Raw genomic sequence first — 13,674 nt, forward strand, 5'->3', positions numbered from 1 at the left:
GTCTCAGGACTTCCCCAATGGTTCAGTGGTTTAGACTCTGCGCTTCCCATGCTGGGGGCATGGGTTCAATCCCTGGTAGGGGAACGAAGATCCCACGTGCGGGATATTTTGGTGTGGCCAAAATATTACAAAATAAAATAAAACAGAATCACACAGCAGGACCTCCCTAGTGGCCCAGGGGTTAAGAATCTGCCTGCCAGCGCAGGGGACAAGGGTTTGATTCCTGGTCCGGGAAGATCCCACATGCTGAGAGGCAACTAAGATCACACTCCCCAACTACTGAAGCCTGCGTGCTCCAGAGCCTGTCCTTCGCAACAAGGGAAGCCACCACAGTGAAAAGACCTCATAACACAACCCTTACAGCAACAAAGATCCAGTGCAGCCAAAACTAAAATTAAATGCATAAGTAAAATTTTAAAAAAGAATCACACAGCTCAAAAAATAAAGAAAAAAAAAAAAAGATCAAGTGTCCTTCTGTCACTTACTGTTTGAGTGTTTGTTTGCTTTTCATCATCAAGTCCTTGGCTCACCCTGGGCCTTCTCTATGCCACCCAGTACCCACCCCTGTGTTTATTTTTGAAGCAAATCCCAGAAGCTATATCAGCTATGGGCACATTCCTTGATGTCCAGGCCACCTTAGATGGGCCACACATCTTCCAACACAAGAATCCTGAAATGACAGACCGGTCAGCCTCCAGAGGTGATACCAGGAGCTTCTCTCTGCTGACTGACTTTGTGGAACTGAGAAGCAAGATGGCCCAGGTTCAAAGCCAGCTTCCCCACTCATGGGCTGCAGCAGCCCTGGGGACCAAGCCTCAGTTTCCTCAACTGTCAAATGGGGGCACAATAATAACAGTCCCTACTAGGCAGGGCTGTTGCAGGGGGTTAAATGAGTGAATGTGCACCAACACTTAGAACCTGCACTTTGGTCAAATGTTTGTCTTTGAAGCTTCAAATGCTTGAGCTATAAAACTGCCAGCAATCACCCAAAACAAACACCACAGCACAATTTCCTGTGACTAAACCAGTATTTTGGTACATGTTTTGAAAAATGCCAAAATGCTATTAGTAACACAGACACTTTAGTTTGGAAAAAAAAAATGATACTTGACCTCCAACTTCTTTGCTTTCACACCAAAGAGTCAAGCCCGATCCATCAGCTGATGAATGGATAAACAAAATATAGTGGATCCATACAATGAAGTATTATTCAGCCTTGAAGAAAGGATGAAGTTCTGGTCTGTTCTACAGCATTGAAAAAGTAACTCTAAGTGAAAGAAGCTGTGGGTTTCCCTGGTGGCTCAGGGGTAAAGAATCTGCCTGGAAATGGAGGAGACACGGGTTCAACCCTTGGTCCAGGAAGATCCCACATGCCACTGAGCAGCTATGCCCATGAGCCACAACTATTGAGCCTGTGCTCTAGAGCCCAGGAACTGCAACTACTGAGCATATGTGCCCACAACTTCAGAAGCCCACACGCCTTAGAGCCGGAGCATCACAACTAGAGAGGAGCCCCTGCTCTTGGCAACTAGAGAAAAGCCTTTGCAGCAACAAAGACCGAGCACAGAAAAAAATTAAAAAGAAATAATTTTTTTAAAAAAGAAGCCATACACAAAGACCATATAGCACATAGCCTATGATTCCTTTCTTTCTTTTTTCTTTTTTTTTGGTGGCTGTGCCTTGTGTCTTGTGGGGTCTTATTTCTCCCGATTAGGGATTGAACCCTCGCCCTAGGCAGTCAAAGTGCAGGCTCCTAACCACTGGACCCCCAGGGAATTCCCCTTGACTCCATTTATACTAAATCCCCACTGTAGGGAATCCATAGGGACAGAAAATTGAGTGATTGGTGGTTACTAAGGGGTGAGAAGGATGGAGGGAAAAGGACTTGATGGCCAAGGAGTGTGAGGTTTCTTTGGCGGGCAAAGAAATGTTCTAAAATGGATTGTGGCGATGATTGTGGCATAACTCTGTGACTGTAATTAAAATCATTCAACTGTACACTTGAAAATGATCCCCCAAAGATACAGGCTACGTGATCTCACGCATATAACATTCTTGACGTCACAAAAGTCTAGAAATGGAGAACAGACCAGTGTTCCCCAGAGGTTAAGGAGAACGGGTGGGTGGGGTCGCCGGGGGGTGAGCGTAGAGAAAGTGGGCGTAGCTATAAGAGAGCACCGGGCGTGAGCTGGGGCGGGAAACGTCTGTCTCGACCACATCAGAGTCAACATCCGGGATGTCTTACTGAACAGCCAATCCTCATCGTCTGCGGGTTTCCTATTTGTGAAAGCAAATACAAAAAAACCCTAAAATCAATAGGATTGCGAGGTCGCTTCCAGGAATGCGCAGAGCGGCCCAAGAAATTGAGTCGCCCGACACACGCATTCCCAGGCGAGGTCGAAGGAGGCGAGCCTCGCTCTGCCGGCTCGGTTCAGCTCTCAGACTGTAAACAAGGGTCCCTTTCACGGTCTGGTTGGTGCCACGTTTTTCACATTTTTCTGCTTTTTGTTCGTGATGTTGCTTAAAATGGCTTCCAAGCCCTAGGGCTGAAGTGCCGCACGCTGTTCTCCTACGAGCCAGAAAGCTGTGATGTGCTTTGCGGAGAAAATGCAAAAGATTTTTAGAATGCATTTGTTTTGTAACTTCCTTTAGGCGCCACTGTCGTGCTGTTGGTCTGAGCTCAAGGCGAGCGAATCAACAATGTACATTACAGAAAGTATCTTTAAGCAGGAAGACACATAAAACCAAGTTACATATTGACCAGTTCAGGAAATGTCGTCACCAGAAATTTCTGGGGAACCTAACCCCGTGTGCCCCTAGGAGCGGTGGTTCAGTATTCATGAATTTAGTGTTTCCGGTCACATTATGGAACGTAACTGCCTTCAGTTAAGGGGCTTCTCTGATGGCTCATGGGGTAAAGAGTGCGCCTGCAATACAGGAGACTCAAGAGGTGGGTTCCATCCCTTGGTGGGGGATATCCTCTGGAGGAGGAAATGGCAACCCACTCCTGTATTCTTAGCTGCAAAATCCCATGGACAGTGGAGCCTGGTGGGCTATAGTCGTGTCTAAAGGGCCATGAAGTATCAGACATGACTGAGCACCAGGCTTCAGTGAGGAGAATCAGCTGGTATGTAGTTTTATAAAATGGGGGAAAACTGGGTAAAAGGCACACAAGGATCTCTTTGTATTATCGCTTCAAACTGCATGGGAATTTACAATTATCTCAACAGAAAAAGTTTAACTTAAAAAAAGAGAGAGAAGGCAATGCTTAGCCCCTCTGATGAGCCAGGAAGAATGACCTTTACTAGTAAGGTACTTGTAAGATTTTTAACAGCAAGGCGTGTGGTCAGAAAGCTTTCTTGCTGAGTGAACTCAGTTCCTCTGAAATTATGAAATAGTCTGCAACTCTCTGGGTTGCAAATGTCTGATTACCAAGAAATACTGAAGCCCAAAATACCACTATTTTGGTGATTAAAAATAGCATGCTATAGGACTTCACTGGTGGTCTAGTAGTTAAGACTCTGTGCTTCCACAGTAGGGGGCGTGGATTTATTCCTGCTAGGGGAACTAAGATCCCACATGCTGTGCAGCTGGGCCCCCCAAAAAAGCATGCTAGCCTGTAATACTGAAAACAGCTTTTGTAATCACTACATCACATACATACAAACATACCCTGGTTGACTGTGGAGATTTATCTGCTTTTCACTGAGTGTTTCCTGTGTGTCCACCCTGTGCTAGGCAGTGATGGGGACCCAGCAGTGACCAAGATGTTCCCAGTGCTGCCTTCATATGACTGAGAATCCAGTGGTGGAAACAAACTCTTCCCAGACTGGGCAGGACTGGGAGAGGGGAGCTCAGGATCCACTGAGGGAATCCCAGAGTGGGTATTGCATCTAAGGTGGAAGGAAAAATCAAAGAGGGCTTCCTGGAGGATGGTGGGCATTTGAGCCATACTAGCAAGGATTGCGGAGAAGGCAATGGCACCCCACTCCAGTACTCTTGCCTGGAAAATCCCATGGACGGAGGAGCCTGGTAGGCTGCAGTCCATGGGGTCTCGAAGAGTCAGACATGACTGAGCGACTTCACGTTCACTTTTCACTTTTATACACTGGAGAAGGAAATGGCAACCCACTCCAGTGTTCTTGCCTGGAGAATCCCAGGGTCAGGGGAACCTGGTGGGCTGCCTTCTATGGGGTTGCACAAAGTCGGACACAACTGAAGCGACTTAGTAGCAGCAGCATCATCAAGGATTAAAAAAAAAAAAAAGATCAACCAAAAGGAAGCAGGGTAAGGAAGGAGTTTCAGGAGTGGTATGCAAATGTGCAAACACCAGGAAGAAAAAGGCACGTGTCATATGGGACTTCCCTAGTGGTCCAGTGGTTAAGACACTGTGCTCCCAATGCAGGGGGTCCAAGTTTGATCCCTGGTCAGGGAACTAGAAGCTGCCTACCAAAAGAAAGATCCCGAGTGCTTCAACTAAGACTCTGCACAGCTGGGAAGAAAAGAAAAAAGGCACACGGCATAATCTGGGGGAAATGACTGCATTTCTTTATGGCTGCAACATTATGAAAATAATAATAGCAAAAACTTTTAAAAGCACCTACTAATTTCTAAGCTTGGTTCTAAGTACTTTGCATGAGCTAACCCATTCATGCCTCACCATCACACTATGAGGAGGGCCAGATTTATAGCTGCAACAACATAGGCACAGGGAAGGGTAAGTGATTCCACCAAAGTCATATCACTGGTGAGAAGCAAATCTGGGAGTCACTTGCAGGGCGTCTGACTTTGAGTCTGGCCTTTAACTCTGACGTGTTTTAGCAAGTGCAAAAGGCAGGGGGAGGGGGAGCTAAAGGAGTAAACAAGGAGACGTGGAGGCAGAGGCTGTGATGTGTGTGTTTGTGCTAAGTTGCAGTCGTTTCAGTATGTGGGCTCAGTAGTTGTGGCACACGGGCCTAGCTGCCCCGCAGCATGTGCAGTATTCCTGGACCAGGGATTGAACCCGTGTCCCCTGCACTGGCAGGCAGGTTCCAACCACTAGACCACCAGGGCAGTCCACAAATGTTTATTATCTTGCACATTTTCTGGGTGTAAGGAATCCAGAAGCAACAGAGCCAGGCATCTGTGGCTTCGGATTCCTTAAGAGCTTGTGGTCACGCTGTTTGCTAGGATCTCAGTCCCTCGAAGACTCAAGTGGGGCTGGAGATCGGCCGGAGACCTCATTGGCTGTTGGCAGGACCTGTGGGCCTCTCCTGAGAGTCCTTATGACGTGTGTTAAATTAATTAACAAGGAAAACTTTAGACTAGGGTGGCTCAAATACCTTAGCAGCCTACGTATGTGAACCCAAACATAAGCCCATAAATGCCTCAAGGTAACGTCAATTGAAGAAAAACACACAGCATAAAAATTGTGACTTAGGTTTTATTTGGGGGCCTTACTGAATGAAGACTAAGCCCAAGAGACAGCGTCTCAGATAGCTCTGAGGAACTGCTCTGAAGAGGTAAGGGAGGAGCCAGAATATATAAGAATTTTTGCTGGAAAAAGGAAACCTAACATGTACCCAAAAGATTACTGCTAGTGACAAATGTCAGACATGTCAAGTTAATGCTTTTCTAACTATGGGAAGATGCTAGAGTTTGGGGTCATTGAAATTATTCCTTAGATGCGAATCTTAACTATCTAGGGCCAGTATTTTGTTTTTCTCCACCCTGAATTCCCCTCAGGGCTCAGGGCAACAGTGGTTGATGGCTGGATGGTAGGCAACATTCATTATTTATTGAAATGACAGGCAATATCTTTTGCCAGAAGTAAGAATCAAAATACAAGGACAACCAATCACAACCAATGAATCTTTCCCAAATAAAGCAAATGCTTAAGCTACAGCCAATCAAATAATTTCCTTGCTTTGTTTCCGGGTCTTCTCCATAGAAGTCTTTCCCGAGCTCCTGATAGTGTGGTGCTCCTAACTGCTTCCAGTTTGGTACTGCCTGCTTGGAATTAATTTTTGATCGATTAAACTGTTAAAAAATTTATATGCCTCAGTTTATTTCTTAACACAGGGCAGCTGGATTCCTCCAGGGCAGGTGATGTGAGAGGACCCAATATGGAAACCGCAATCTTTTTATAATCCAATCCAGGAAGTGACATGCCTTTGGTTCTGCTATATTCTATTCATAGCAAGTTGAGTTACTAAATTCAACTCTCACTCAAAGAGAGAGCAGTTGAGCTCCTTGACTTGAAGGGAGGCTATTATGCTATAATTAGACATGTATTTGATCTTTGTCCCTGATTCTGGCACAGAGACCCTAAGTACCTTGGAATTTCCTGGGCAAGTTTATGCTAAAGGGGTAACATCTTGAGTCGCCTCATAGCCTACGGATGGAGCTGCTCACCAGAAAAAGCAACTGATTAGGAGCCTGAAACTTTCAGCCCCACTTGCCCACCTCTGGAAAGTTGGAGGGAAAGTGGATTGCAGACGAAAGTTTTCTAAAAATTATTGCCCCTAGACTACTTTCCATTTTATTTATTTATTTATTTATATTTTTAAACTTTTTGGCCACACCCCGTGGCATGTAGGATCTTAATTCTTTGACCAGGGATCAAACCCATGTCCCCTGCAGTGCAAGTCTGAAGTTTTAACCACTGAAACCACCACCACCCTCCATTTTAGTTTAAGTGAATTTTCTATCAGTTCTTTTTTTTTCTTTTTAATCACAAATACCATCATTTACAGTTTTTGTTTTTAAATGGATGTATTTTTAATTGAAGAATAATTGCTTTACAATATTGTGGTGGTTTCTGCCATGTATCACCATGAACCAGCCATAGGTATACATACATATGTCCCCTCCTTCCTTAACCTCCCTCCCACCTCCCACCTTATCCCACCCCCGGAGGTTGTCCCAGAGCCCCGGTGTGGTGCCCTGAGTCATAAGGCACAGACCACTGGCTATCTCTTTTACATATGGTAGTGTATATGTGTCCATCCTCCCCTCTCCTTCCCCCAGCTTGAGTCCACAAGTCTGCTCTCTCTGTCTCCAATCTCCATACTTTAAAGTCTTTGTTTTCCTTTAAAGTTGTTTGTTTTTTTTAATATTTATTTATTTGGCTGTGCAGGGTCTTAGTTGCAGCGTGTGGAATCTTAGTAACCTGACCAGGGCTCGAACCCAGGCCCTCTGCACTGGGACCACAGAGTCTTAGCCACTGGACCACCCGGGAAGTCCCTGTTTTCCTTTAAAGTTTTATACTGGGGTATAAAACTTTTTTTTGGTAAAAAGAAAGGCAAGAGTCATTTCCAGACTCCACTTGTGAATCCATCTTCAGTTTCACGGTCTAGGAGAAGTGCATAGTAGTACTATTAGTGGGGCGTTGTATGGAGCTTAAAACAGTAAGGAAGTTCTCAGTGATTTCAGTTATTGGTTCAGTTTTAATCATTCTATCTCTGTGTCTCTGTGGATGTACCTTCTGAAAGATTTTGTTTGCATCATGACCAGAGACTGTACTTGAAGGTGAATTTCAACGGTTAATTTCACTTCCGAGGTTGGTGGGTAGGATTTCTCTCTGGAGAGCAGAAAAAAACAGTTGCTGTTCCTTTTATTTCACAATGTTCTTCCTACAAGAACCATGTGATGAATGGCATCTCGCTTTTAGATTCTGAAAGTCTCAGCAAGGATTTTCGCTTGTGAAAACAAAATTTTGTTGAACAGTGACAGATGTATAACCTTGAATATGTGACTTTTCTGTCACAAACATTTACTACCTGCAGGAGTTTATTCGCTTCAGGGATGTGTTGATATCCTCCCATAAAGCTCCTCTGAAATGTTCTATTTTCTTCATTGCAAATCAGTCCTCATTTCCATAAAAACTCACTTTAAAATTATTTGTTTAGGGCTTTCTCGGTGGCTCAGGCGGTAAAGAATCTGTCTGCGGTTGAGCCGCCGAGAAGGAGAACTACCATGTCCACTGCTCTGGCAAAACCTCAGATGCGTGGCCTCCTGGCCAAACGTCTGCGATTTCATATTGTTGGAGGGTTCATGGTCTCCCTGGGGTTTGCAACTTTCTATAAGTTTGCTGTGGCTGAACGAAGAAAGAAGGCATATGCAGATTTCTACAGGAATTATGATTCCATGAAAGATTTTGAGGAGATGAGGAAGGCTGGTATTTTTCAGAGTGCAAAGTGATTTGGAATATAAAGGATTTCTTGGGTTGAGTTCCATGGAAGTTTGTCACTTTCCTGTGTTCCTGAACTATGAAACTATGACTATCTGGGGTGAGAAAGTCTCTCAATAAATAAACAATTAACAAATACTGTGGACACTAAAAAAAAAAAAAGAATCTGTCTGCAAAGCAGGAGATCCAGGTTCCATCCCTGAGTCTGGAAGATCCCCTGGAGAAGGGAATGGCAACCCACTCCAGTATTCTCACTTGGGAAATCCCATGGACAGAGGAGGCTGGCGGGCTACAGTCCACGGAATCACAAAGAGCTGGACACGACTTAGGGACTAAACAACAACAACTTATTTATTTATCTTTATTTTGGCTGTGCTGGGGCTTTCTTCTAGTTTCGGTGAGCAGGCTTCTCATTGTGGTGGCTTCTCTTGTTGTGGAGTAGACTCTAGGACATGCAGGCTTCAGTAGTTGTGGCTCCTGAGCTCAGCTGCTTCTTGAAACGGGGGATCCTTCTCGGATCAGGAGTCGAACCCGTGACTCCTACATTGGCAAGTGGATTCTTTACCACCGAGCCCCCAGGGAACCCCCCTAAAAACTCTTGAACGACGAGACCTGATGAGCTTCTAGATTGGTAAATACATCCACATGCTTGGAAATGGCATATTCCAGTTCTCTGGTGCCACAAGCACCTGTGCTTGGAACCATTCGGGACCTCGCCCTGTTCATCTCTTCACCTGGTTGTTCTTCCGTATCCTTTATAACATTCTTTATAATAAACTGGTGAAAAGTGAAGGAGTTAGTCGCTCAGTCGTGTCCGACTCTTTGCAACTCCATGGACTCTAGTCCGCCAGGCTCCTCTCTCCATGAGATTTCCCAGGCAAGAATACTGGAGTGGGTTGCCATTCTCTTCTCCAGGGGATCTTCCCAACTCAGGGATGGAACCCGGGTCTCCTGCAGTGCAGGCAGGTTCTTTGCCATCTGAACCACCAAACTGGCCCATGCAAGTAAACATTTCCCTGAGCCTCACGAGTCATGCTAACAAATGATCCAACAGAGGAAGGGATTGATTTATAGCTGTTTGGTCAGAAGCACCAGTGACCACCTGGATTGGTGACTGGGTATGGTCTAGTGGGACTGAGCCCTTAACCTGTGGGATTAGAGGTTATCTCTAGGTAAATAAAGTACCTGTCTACCTACTACCTCTCTAGAAAATCTTCAGGTAGTCAGAATTGAGCTGGATTTGTGGTGATGGTTGGTTTAGTCACTCAGTCATGTCCAACTCTTGTGACATCATGGACTATACTCCTTCAGGCTCCTCTTTCCAGGGGGATTCTCCAGGCAAGAATACTGGAGTGGGCTGCCATGCCCTCCTCCAGGGGATCTTTTCTACCCAGGGATCAAACCCAGGTCTCCTGCACTGCAGGCAGATTCTTTACCATCTGCGCCACCAGGGAAGTTAAATTTTTAGGACTCTGTATAAAAGGATGAGAAAGAAAGAGGGGAAGGCCTGGAAGTTCTTCAGCCCAAAGAGAGAGGCAGGCCCAGGATGGGGTGACTTGGGAGGGATTATATATATAATACATATAAATATTACTTAAGTAAAAGTGTAGTAAATAGAAATTTTAAAATATACTGTATATAGGATTATTGTATATAAGAATATTATGTATATATGAATATATTTAGAAATATTCTACATATGGAAATATTTATATAGGAATATTATATAGAGAAACATATGAAGGGATATAATATATTAATATAAATATATTTATGAATGGTATGTGGGAGTAGCATATATATAAGCAAGTATAAATATTATATTTAAGAATATTTTATATACCATTACCTTATATAGGTAGTTACAGCTATAAGAATAGACATGGAGGAAAAAAAGAATATACATGGTAATATGATATATAGGAAAACTTTTATTAATATACACAAATACTATATATACTTACTATTAGATGTAAAAATACATGTATTACATATAAATACTACATATAGAAACATATATAGGAGTGTTATAGGAAGATCAGAGTTATCTAGGAATACTAATACATGAAAGTATAACTATATATTTGTATATAAGTCTTCCCAGGTGGCTCAGCAGTAAAGGATCCATCTGCCAATCCTAGAGATGCAGGAGATTCAGGTTCGATCCTTGGGTTGGGAAAATCCCCTGGATCGGGAAATGGCAATCCACTCCAGTATTCCTGGAAAATTCCAAGGACAAAGGAGCCTGGCAGGCCACAGTCTGTGGGGTCACAAAGAGTTGGACACTACTGAGTGACTATGCACACGTACACACATACATATATAAAGTTTAGCAATTAAGAACCCAGCGAAGTTTTAGGAGCCAGATGACCTGGGTTCATATCCCAACTCCACCACTTAATGGCCCATAACTTCCGGCAAGTGCTTGAACCATGCTGAGACTCAGTTTTCCCATCTGTAAAATGGGGATGATAACAGCCCTACGTCATAGAGTTATTATGAGGAGTCAATGCTTAGAAGAGTGCCTGGCACATATTTGATAAACCAATCCACAGGGGACTGTTGTTTTCTCACAGAGATGTTACTCACATCTCTGCAATTTCCTCTTCTTAGTATATACCACAAGAAATCCCTCCAAGTCAGTGGGTTTCACTCTGGCTATCACTTGGAGAAGCTTTTACAAAATACTGATGCCCTGGCCCCCAGGGACTCTGATTTGGCTGTTTTGCAGTGTGGTCTGAAAATCATGGTTTTTAAACAACTGGTGGACCACTGGACCAGGTCCGCCAGAATGGGTTCTTTGGAATGACTGCATAAGAATTCACAGAGTGGACCTCCCTAGTTGTCCAGTGGTTAAGAATCCTCCCGCCAATGCAGGGGACAATGCCTGGAAAGATACCACATGCCATGGAGCAACTAAGCCCCTGCATCACATCTACCGAAACCTGTGTTCTAGAGCCCGGGAACCATAATTACCGGGCCCACGCTCCGCAACAAGGGGAGCCACTGCAATGAGAAACTCATGCACTGCAACTCAAGAAAGAATAGCCCTCACTTGCTGCAACTAGAGAAAGCCCACAGGCAACAATGAAGATAAATAAAAATAAATAATAAACAAATAAAACTTCTTTAAAAAGAGTTCACAGAGGGAGTAGACTATCATTTATTCACCCCAAAGATAGGTTTCATCTTTGATTCTCAGCTTCTAACTACTGTGCTGTTGTCTATTAGTCAATCAGTCGTGCCTGATTCTTTGTGACCCCGTGGACTGCAGCACGCCAGGCTTCCCTGTCCCTCACTGTCTCCTGGAATTTGCTCCAGCTCATGTCCGTTGAGTAGGTGATGCCATCCAACCATTTCATCCTCTGTCACCTGCTTCTCCTCCTGACCTCAATCTTTCCCAACATAAGAGTCTTTTCCAATGGGTCGGCTCTTCGCATCAGGTGGCCACAGTATTGGAGCTTCAGCTTCTGCATCAGTCCTTCCAATGAATATTCAGGGTTGATTTCTTTTAGGATTGACTAGTTTGTCCTTGATGTCCAAGGGACTCTCAAGAGTCTTCTCCAGCACCACAGTTTGAAAGCATCAATTCTTTGGTGCTCAGCCTTCTTTGTGGTCCAACTCTCACATCCTGTAGTGAGCACCTTCACATATAAGCCCTTACCTCCTGGAGGTTTGATTTCTATAGTATGCTTTCTCAGCAGTAGGGTTGTTAGGTCAAGGGTAAAATGTATTTTTAAGAACTTTTTTTTTATGTGGACAATATTAAAAGTCTTTATTGAATTTGTTATGATATCACTTCTATTTTATGTTTTGTTTTTTTGGCTGCAAGGCATGTGGGAGCCTGGATCCCCAATCCAGCATGCTGGACCTCAGTTCCTTGACCAGGGATTGAACCTGTATCCCCGAATCCATGTATCCCTGCACTGGAAGCACAGAGTCTTAAACACTAGGCCACCAAGGAAGTCCCAGGAAGACACATTGAAAAAAAAATTTTTATTGGGAATTCCTTGGTGATTCAGTGGTTATAGACCCAGCAATTTCTCTTCTGGGCCCAGGTTCGATGGCTAGTGGGAGAACTAGGATTCAAAAAGTCATGCAGTAGATCCAAGGTAGAAGCTAGATTGCATAGGAGGGGGTGAGGTGGGGAAGGGAGATCTGGAAGAATCCTGGAAGGCTTCTTAGAGAAAGAAGTAAGGCTGGTAAAAGAAGGAATCCCAGACCACTAAAGGTCTTCCAGATAATAACATTCTCCAGAATGTGAGCCTGGCTGTTTCCTTGGAGTTGGGAGCCAGATCCCATCCTCTGACCCAAAGGGATGGAGACATTGTCACCATGACAACCCCACATCCTCAGGACAGCGAGGTCTATTCCAGCCAGATGCCCTTTGGGTGGAATTAGAGTAATAGGGGATAAAAATAGCAGATTTCAGTTCAGTTCAGTTCAGTCACTCAATCGTGTCTGACTCTCTGCAACCTATGGACTGCAGCACACCAGGCCTCCCTGCCCATCACCAACTCCCGGAGTTTACCCAAACTCATGTCCATTGAGTCAGTGATGCCATCGAACCATCTCATCTTGTCGTCCCCTTCTCCTCCTGCCTTCAATCTTTCCCAGCATCAGGGTCTTTTCAAATGACTCAGCTCTTCGCATCAGGTGGCCAACGTATTGGAGTTTCAGCTTCATCATCAGTCCTTCCAGTGAACACTCAGCACTGATCTCCTTTAGGATGTTCTGGTTGGATCTCCTTGCAGTCCAAGGGACTCTCAAGAGTCTTCTCCAACACCACAGTTCACCTTCTATTTTGAAGCTCAGCAGTCACTCTACCACCTGTTGGGGGCTGTCTGGTTACAACCAATGGTGGACCCCAAGCTGTCTGGCCCTCAGTCCTCTAGCTTCTGTCACTCTTTCCTGTCCTAATTCTTGGGCTTTTCCAAATGCTCAGAGATGACTGTTTCAGGACACTTGCTCTTCAGCCTTGACTTCTTCTCTCTTAAAGATCTTGCCTTCCACTCTCTTTCAGCTCCTCCGGAGCTTCACTCCTCTCTCAGCTGCTCTCTTTGGATCAGAGAAGACAACTTGTTACAACCAAGAACCACAGTTTGCTCGCTCCAGTCTCAGTTTCAAACATCCTGCCCCAGCCCCACCACATGAAACTTTCCTGCTCACCCATCTGTTGTTATTGTTGTAGTCACTGAATTGCTGCAGCCAACTGTTTTGCAATCCCATGGACTGTAGCCCGCCAGGCTCCTCTGTCCATCGGATTTCCCGGGCATGAATATTGGAGTGAGTTGCCATTTCCTTCTCCAGAGGCTCTTCCCAACCCAAGGATCGAACCTGAGTCTCCTACATTGGCGGGCAGATTCTTTACCACTGAGCCACCAGGGAAGCCCCTACCCAACTCTGAAATTCCTTCAACTTCCCCAGGATCTCCATTCCATTAATCCGATCCTTTTCAGCTGTCTGTTCACTTGATGACTACTCTGCCCTCACCCAGCGTAAAG

Source organism: Odocoileus virginianus, chromosome 20, assembly GCF_023699985.2.
Source record: "Odocoileus virginianus isolate 20LAN1187 ecotype Illinois chromosome 20, Ovbor_1.2, whole genome shotgun sequence".
In the NCBI taxonomy this organism is placed as follows: domain Eukaryota; kingdom Metazoa; phylum Chordata; class Mammalia; order Artiodactyla; family Cervidae; genus Odocoileus; species Odocoileus virginianus.